This window comes from Littorina saxatilis, linkage group LG3 (genome assembly GCF_037325665.1).
Source record: "Littorina saxatilis isolate snail1 linkage group LG3, US_GU_Lsax_2.0, whole genome shotgun sequence".
Classification (NCBI taxonomy): Eukaryota; Metazoa; Mollusca; class Gastropoda; order Littorinimorpha; family Littorinidae; genus Littorina; species Littorina saxatilis.
The window spans coordinates 62,713,897-62,722,671 of record NC_090247.1 but is presented as its reverse complement, the minus strand read 5'-3'; the positions used below and the strand labels follow the sequence as shown (position 1 = coordinate 62,722,671).

The 8,775-nt window shown below is 42.9% G+C and overlaps 1 long non-coding RNA gene across 1 annotated transcript in view; it reads left to right on the top strand.

The window, feature by feature from the left end:
• The first annotated feature begins 886 nt into the window (after positions 1–886).
• The window catches only part of LOC138962892 (uncharacterized), a 10,595-nt gene continuing 2,706 nt past the window's right edge, over positions 887–8,775 (top strand). The window contains exons 1-3 of the long non-coding RNA XR_011454630.1: positions 887–1,041; positions 4,255–4,360; positions 7,890–8,055. This is a non-coding gene — a long non-coding RNA (uncharacterized lncRNA). The remainder of the gene's footprint in view (positions 1,042–4,254; positions 4,361–7,889; positions 8,056–8,775) is intronic.

Here is an 8,775-nt window from a genome sequence, read left to right as displayed (position 1 = left end):
TGCCATACATTTACTCACATTTCTAATCTAATGCCAATTTATAATGTATCCAGCTGTGTTTACTAGTTGATACATGAGTATGGGGGAAAATTGACATATACTTGCCGTCATTGCAAATGCTGTGTTTAGTTGATCATGTAAATACATGAAAATCGGGGAAATATCACATATACTTATCATCATAACAAAAGGTGAGAAAAACTTGTTTTTATAGTGAATGGTGATTTAAATTTATTGCAGTGAACTAGTGGCGTTGTCAAATGTTCAATTTCAAGTAATAATACAAAACACTTGGACTACTCACGTTCCAAAAATAAGAATGAAAATTAAAATAAAAAGATATATAACCTTATGGAACATTTAATAAAAGTCGACACGAAACGTGCATAGAACTTAGATCAACTGATCTTTATAAAGGACGAACGAGACTTATGATAGTGAAAGATCATTCCTTTGCAGGGCCGGACCTAAGGAGGGTGAGGGGGGGGGGGGTCCCAATTGTGGTAGTGGTACATTAGTTGAGGGTTCTAAGTACCCTCCTGGGGTGTTCGGAAAATAAATTGAAATCTAGATTAAAATATGAGCAATCTGGCGCATTCTGGGAGTATGTATCATGAGTTTTAAAGGCAAAACGGAAAGGTATTCTTTTTTTTTAACCCTTGGAGAAGGTACATGGGGTCAGGCCGGGCGGGGGGGGGGGGGGGGGGGGGGTTGCGGGCAAAAGGAACCCCCCCCCCCCCCCTGGTCCGGCTTTGCTTTGCCTCTGTTGTAGCTTCTTCAAAGATAACAGGAGGCACAGTGTTCAATTCAAAACAGTAAATTTCGTATGTAGGTCTGATTGAGAATCGCGTTTTTACTGCAGACGACTATACAGATTACCATAAGTACCGAGTGCGGTATACATCATGCGATGACTCACAGTTAAGTGCAATGTCATTAACTGCTAGCATTATATAAACCATATCTCTCCATCTCGTTCTAAACTGCAGGTCGGACATCATCAAACAAACTCTTGCTTCAACGTTTGGACACAAAGTTACGGTAAGTAGGCAGCGTATTGTCTTGTATTTCTGTGGCAAGGACACACATCAGTTACGGTAGGTAGGCAGCGTATTGTCTTGTATTTCTGTGGCAAGGGCACAAAGTTACGGTAAGTAGGCAGCGTATTGTCTTGTATCTCTGTGGCAAGGGCACAAAGTTACGGTAAGTAGGCAGCGTATTGTCTTGTATTTCTGTGGCAAGTATTGTGTCATAGATGTGTATGTGTTTGGTAAGCCACGTAGCCTGGTTTTGTATTTTTGTGACAACTTTGATGATAGTTATTCTCTTTCCGGGGTGTACCCCTGGACAGGATTTGTTACGCTTTGAAAGGGGTTCCCGATTTTTAACAAGATCTAAATTACCGATTATAGACGACAATACAGGTTGCATTGAGTACTGAGTGCCTACACCATGCGATGACTCACAGTTAATTGCAATGTCATGAACTGCTAGCAATATATAAATCTCTCTTCTCGTTTTGAACTGTAGTTCAGACATTATCAAAAGAAATTCTTGCTTCAACGTTTGGACTCAAAGTTACGGTAGGTAGCCAGCGTATTGTATTGTGTTTCTGTGGCAAGGACACAAAATTACGGTAGTTAGCCAGCGTATTGTATTGTGTTTCTGTGGCAAGGACACAAAGTTACGGTAGGTAGCCAGCGTATTGTATTGTGTTTCTGTGGCAAGGACACAAAATTACGGAAGGTAGCCAGCGTATTGTATTGTGTTTCTGTGGCAAGGACACAAAATTACGGTAGGTAGCCAGCGTATTGTATTGTGTTTCTGTGGCAAGGACACAAAATTACGGTAGGTAGCCAGCGTATTGTATTGTGTTTCTGTGGCAAGGACACAAAGTTACGGTAGGTAGCCAACGTATTGTATTGTGTTTCTGTGGCAATGACACAAAATTACGGTAGGTAGCCAGCGTATTGTATTGTGTTTCTGTGGCAAGGACACAAAATTACGGTAGGTAGCCAGCGTATTGTATTGTGTTTCTGTGGCAAGGACACAAAGTTACGGTAGGTAGCCAGCGTATTGTATTGTGTTTCTGTGGCAAGGACACAAAGTTACGGTAGGTAGCCAGCGTATTGTATTGTGTTTCTGTGGCAAGGACACAAAGTTACGGTAGGTAGCCAAGGTATTGTATTGTGTTTCTGTGGCAAGGACACAAAGTTACGGAAGGTAGCCAGCGTATTGTGTGTGTTTGGTGAGCCAGCCTTGTCGCCTGGTATTGTGTTTCTGTGAAAACTTTGATGATAGTTATTTTCTTTCCGGGGTGTAACCCTGGACAAGATATTTTACGTTTTGAAAAAGGTTCTGATTTTTAACAAGATCTATAAATCTATATTACCGATTGTAAAAGGAATCTGAATTGTAAAGAACCTTCTGCCTTTTGCTGTGATACGCCTTAAAGTTGGATGGTTTCTAAAGAGTAGGTCGAGAACATTCTTTCTTTATTTGGTGTTTAACGTCGTTTTCAACCACGAAGGTTATATCGCGACGGGGGAAGGGGGAAGATGGGATAGAGCCACTTGTCAATTGTTTCTTGTTCACAAAAGCACTAATCAAAAATTTGCTCCAGGGGCTTGCAACGTAGTACAATATATTACCTTACTGGGAGAATGCAAGTTTCCAGTACAAAGGACCCAACATTTCTTACATACTGCTTGACTAAAATCTTTACATTAATTGACTATATTCTATACAAGAAATACTTAACAAGGGTAAAAGGAGAAACAGAATCCGTTAGTCGCCTCTTACGACATGCTGGGGAGCATCGGGCAAAATCTTTCTCGTCCCAACCAATATGGTACTCCCCCTAACCCGCGGGGGGTAGGTCGAGAGCAAAACAGAGAACAACATCGATGCTGAATCGATCTTGCATGATCCCCTCGGTTCTCGAGTCAAGATACTTCGACCAACCAACCCACCAACCTCCTCTTGGACATCCACCAACAATCAACATTCAGATGCTTGTTGTGAAAAGTGGGACATTTGTTTCATGGATTGATTTATCAAAGAGCTGCTAAAGTCATCTATGAAGTTAATTTGTGTAACATTTCCAATTCTGCACTGGAAGAAGTGAGGGTATGAGTTTTAGGGTTGAATTATGTTGGGAACACGCAATACCAGTATTCAGCCCTCATGAACTATACTGCATGCTCATTATTTTTTTTTCTGATTTATACATATTTGTATTTGTGGGTTATTCTTCAGAGGTGTGTACCAGTGAGAACCATGTTACAAAGGTGATATTTTTTGACTTAAGTGATACATTATAACCATACCTCTTCTTCTTCTGCGTTCGTGGGCTTAAACTCCCACGTACACTCATGTTTTTGCACGAGTGGATTTGTACGTGTATGACCGTTTTTACGCCGCAATTTAGGCAGCCATACGCCGTTTTCGGAGGAAGCATGCTGGGTATTTTTGTGTTTCTATAACCCACCGAACTCTGACATGGATAACATGATCTTTTCCGTGCGCACTTGGTCTTGTGCTTGCGTGTACACACGAAGGGGGATAAGGCACGAGCAGGTATGCACATAAGTTGACCTGGGAGTTCGGACAAATCTCCACCTTAACCTTCCAGGCGCGGCCGGGATTCGAACCCACGACCTTTCGCTTTGGAGGCCGGCGTCTTACCCACAAGCCATTGCGCCCGTCCAGTATAACCATACAAATTGATGTCATTAATAAGTGCTGGTTCCGTATATATCCTTGAACTGCAGAGAAAGAATGATAAATACTTGTACATGTTGTTTATCTACGTTCAGTAAATAACAAGGGTTTCAAAGTACATCACTTTCGTAACATAGAAACCAAAGGTCGTAACATGGATTTGAATACTAACGATTAAACAAAAAGATGACAAAAATATATATTATCTTTTTTGTTGCATGTCTGTATCATCATCTAACTGGAGTATTACTGAACAAGGTAAAGAGAATGTTTGTTTGTTTTGCTTAACGCCCAGCCGACCACGAAGGGCCATATCAGGGCGGTGCTGCTTTGTCATATAACGTGCGCCACACACAAGACAGAAGTCGCAGCACAGGCTTCATGTCTCACCCAGTCACATTATTCTGACACCGGACCAACCAGTAATAAAGAGAATGCCATACTGATATACGTTACAATCATTTAAATGGACTGAACATGCATGTCACAAAATGATACACAGATCTTGAGAAGAACTCTTGTTGAAAACAGGTAAACTCAGACAGGATGAGAGGACTGGCGACCATCATGCTGCTTTGCACCTACATGTGTGTCGCCATGGCGACTGAGGAGAAACGGCAATTTACCTTGTCTGAAGGTATTGTCAAAGGATAGAGAGAGAGAGAGAGAGAGAGAGAGAGAGAGAGAGAGAGAGAGAGAGAGAGAGAGAATCAGAATCAGAATCAGAATGGTTTATTTGCTCAGGCAATATGCCCATTGCAAGTTGGGCTGGATTTGGGGAAGGGTATTCGAACACTCAAATATCAAAACCGAAGCCGATAGTGCATTTACACAAAGTTGCATAATAAGAGTGTCCGTTCAAACTGACATTACGGCATGTCAGACGTGTCGCGCTCTGAACGAGGCTATAAGTGTCCGTTCAATGCCCATTGTTTTTCACAATACACACGATTTCATGTTCGATCGCGAAACGTTCGTTAACCAAGGTAGAACCGGATCAAGTCAATTAGGATCTTCTGTCTTGCTTGAACCTTCCGTAGATGGTGTTGTGGTATGTTCCATCTGTCCACTGGTCTCCACGAGGCGAGCCGCTGCATGTAGCCTAGTTCCTCTGGAATCATGTTCTTGGAACCCTGCTTGATGAACCAGAATGTTACTTCATCGCTGTATTCAATCTGTGGGTTGGACACAAGCACAAGATCGTCCGTCTCGAAAATGTACAGCGGTTCTGTTGTGCTGTCATTAGTCACAATCCTGTGATGTGTGTTGTTCCTGCGCCTGTCCCGGAGACGACGCTGCAATGGCCTGTCCATGATTGCCCCAGTATACTCTTTAACTGTGTCAAAAGGATCGTCTTTTTCTGGGTCAATACAGTTTTCCCCAGGCACGCTTTCTGTTGTCATGTGTTCAGCTGTTTCAAGGCCGTGCTCTTTTGCGTGCAATGTCGTTGAATAAACAGAAAATGGGTCGCCACTTGCCAACACAGTAGAGTCACGACTGTTTGCACGTGACTTTCCAGCGGTCACCGTGTCTAGGTCTGTGTCAGGTGTGTTATCTTCTTTTGTATGGCAATTACTCAGTTGTTTTTTGGGTGTAGCTTCAAAAAGAGGCACATTAAAAGTTTCACTTGCCTTATCCTCTCGTTTTGCTTTCCTATCCTCAGCTCTCTTCTTATCTCTTCGCATCTGGCTTGGTGGTTTTCTGCGATAACATTGAACCTTGTTGTTATGTGTGTCACTGTGAGCGTAGCGTGTAGCTGGGTCGCCATCAGTGGCCGCCGGTGCAAGTCTGACAACAAACGTTAAGTTGTCCCCATTGCCGGCGATTTTCCATGATGTGACGTAGTGGTCGTGGAGCAGGGCTTGTAGAGATGTACTTGCAGCAGTTGGTAAACCAACGACTGTCATTCTGACGAGTTATTGGCAACTTTGTGTGGAAACGAAGCGCAGCTCAAAAACTCCAACCTGCCCGCTCGGCGAAATCTCGCGAGAGAGAGAGAGAGAGAGAGTGAGAGAGAGAGAGAGTGAGAGTGAGAGAGAGAGAGAGAGAGTGAGAGAGAGAGAGTGAGAGAGAGAGAGTGAGAGAGAGAGAGTGAGAGAGAGAGTGAGAGAGAGAGCGAGAGAGAGAGAGAGAAAGAGAGAGATATCTATATATATATGTAGAGAGAGAGAGCGACGGAGACAGAGAGAGAGACATAGAGAGAGAAAGAAAGAGAGAGAGAGAGAGGGGGAGATTATATATATATATATATATATATATATTTTGTTTTAATTATTTTTTTATTAAGGAGATTTCTATAGCGCATAACTAAAAGCACGAGAGAGAGAGAGAGAGAGAGAGAGAGAGAGAGAGAGAGAGAGAGAGAGAGAGAGAGAGAGAGAGAGAGAGAGAAAGAGAGAGAGAGAGAGACGGAGACAGAGAGAGAGACATAGAGAGAGAAAGAAAGAGAGAGAGGGGGGAGTGCGAGAGAGACAGAGAGAGACAGAGAGAGAAACGGAGACAGAGAAAGAGAGAGAGACAGAGACAGAGAGAGAGACATAGAGAGAGAAAGAAAGAGCGAGAGGGGGGAGTGCAAGAGAGAGACAGAGACAGAGAGAGAAACGGAGACAGAGAAAGAGAGAGAGAGAGAGAGAGAGAGAGAGAGAGAGAGAGAGAGAGAGAGAGAGAGAGAGAGAGAGAGAGAGAGAGAGAGAGTGCGCGCGCTCAAGAGAGAGAGCGAACGAACCAACGAACTTTATTACTCAAGGATGGAGATTTTAGACTGACGCCTTGTCTTACAATCTGTCCCTGCTAAACTAAGACATAAAAATAGAGACAATAAAAGGACAATCATTAATCACAATCATACAGTATTACAAACTACAACATTATCTATACGAATACATAATGCATAACAGAACATTGAAAGTACATGTATGTCAATAAAATACAAAGGAAAATAAAAGTCGACTCGCACACACACGCGCGCCGCATGCCTGCAATCACGCTCGCACACAATCCAACACACACTCGCACACCCCTCCCTCCCCTCCACAAACACACACCCGCACACACACACACACACACGTACATACACACGCACACACAAACTCATCATCATCATCATCATCATCATCATCATCATCATTATCTTCGTCAACAGTATTATCATCATCATCATTTGGCTGAACAAAATGTATAGAGGTTATGATAGTGATGCATTCTTGCTTCTGGTGATTAAATAAAATAGGAACAGCTTCAGAATGTGACTGTTCGTGACAACAGATATTTGCGAGAGTGCGCGCGAGAGAGAGAGGCACACACACACACACACACACACAGCCAGAGTGATAGAGTGAGACAGAGAGAGACAGAGAGGAGAGAGACAGACAGACAGGGAAACATAGTGAGAGTGAGAGACAGAGAGAGAAGGGTTGTCTGAACTGTATTGAACTTTATTTAACAAGGATGTGAGTACGTACATCTGTCATGCAAAAGTCGTACACTACCGCCACTCACACAGCAAGACTCATACTTACTTTATTGCACATGTCGTGTGCATTTAGCGCGCTTACATCCCTGTGTTTCTGAGATCTTCAAATAGCGATCTGCCTTATTGGTTTAAGATTATTCTGGATACTTTTTGCATGTTCAAGAATCAGAAAACACACTATTGTGTCGCTATGTCATGAGTCTTGCGTCGTGTGTGTGTGTGTGTGTGTGTGTGTGTGTGTGTGTGTGTGTGTGTGTGTGTGTGTGTGTGTGTGTGTGTGCGTTTGTGTGTGTGAATGTGTGTGTGTGTGCGTTTGTGTGTGTGTGTGTGTGTGTGTGTGTGTAATTGTTGTTTATATTGATGTTTGTTAACTATATTAAACGTTCAGCCACAATGTAATTTCTCTTTTTAGATAATAAAATATCATTGTATTGTATTGTATTGAATTGTGTAGTATTGTATTTGTATTGTATTGTATTGTATTGTATTGTACTGTGTAGTATTGTATTGAGTTGTATTGTATTGTATTGTATTGAATTGTGTAGTATTGTATTGTATTGTATTGTATTGTGTTGTGTTGTGTTGTATTGTATTGTATTGTATTGTATTGAATTGTGTAGTATTGTATTGTATTGTATTGTATTGTGTTGTGTTGTGTTGTATTGTATTGTATTGTATTGTCTTGTGCTTGCAGCGTATTTCAAGATCAGGGCGTGTGTCGACATGGAGGTGAACGCGGAGTCCCTCGCGGCGTGCACGACGTGCTGTCAGGGAAAGACCTGGGAGAAAGACGTGCAGGGCCGGATGTGTGTCCAAAAATGCAAGGACGTTCATGAATGAACCCTGCAGACATGATGATGGTATGTTGTTGGTAGTATGACGCAGGACATGATGATGGTATGTTGTTGGTAGTATGACGCAGGACATGATGATGGTATGTTGTTGGTAGTATGACGCAGGACATGATGATGGTATGTTGTTGGTAGTATGACGCAGGACATGATGATGGTATGTTGTTGGTAGTATGACGCAGGACATGATGATGGTATGTTGTTGGTAGTATGACGCAGGACATGATGATGGTATGTTGTTGGTAGTATGACGCAGGACATGAGTCCTTCTCTGCCAGAACGCGCATGCCTGAACCCTGCAGACATGATGATGGTATGTTGTTGGTAGTATGACGCAGGACATGAGTCCTTCTCTGCCTGAACGCGCATGCCTGAACCCTGCAGACATGATGATGGTATGTTGTTGGTAGTATGACGCAGGACATGAGTCCTTCTCTGCCAGAACGCGCATGCCTGAACCCTGCAGACATGATAATGGTATGTTGTTGGTAGTATGACGCAGGACATGAGTCCTTCTCTGCCTGAACGCGCATGCCTGAACCCTGCAGAAATTGGGCGAGTTTCAATGGTCGACCCTGGTCTAAGTCTGGTTAGTCTACTGCGCATGTCACTCGGGTCGCTTCGCTTAAACGTGGTCTGGTCGAACTATACTCATCCAAAATGACCGTCGCTAGATGGATGTTCTAGGAGTTTCTTAACGATCAAACAAACTCACATAAACAAGCTCAA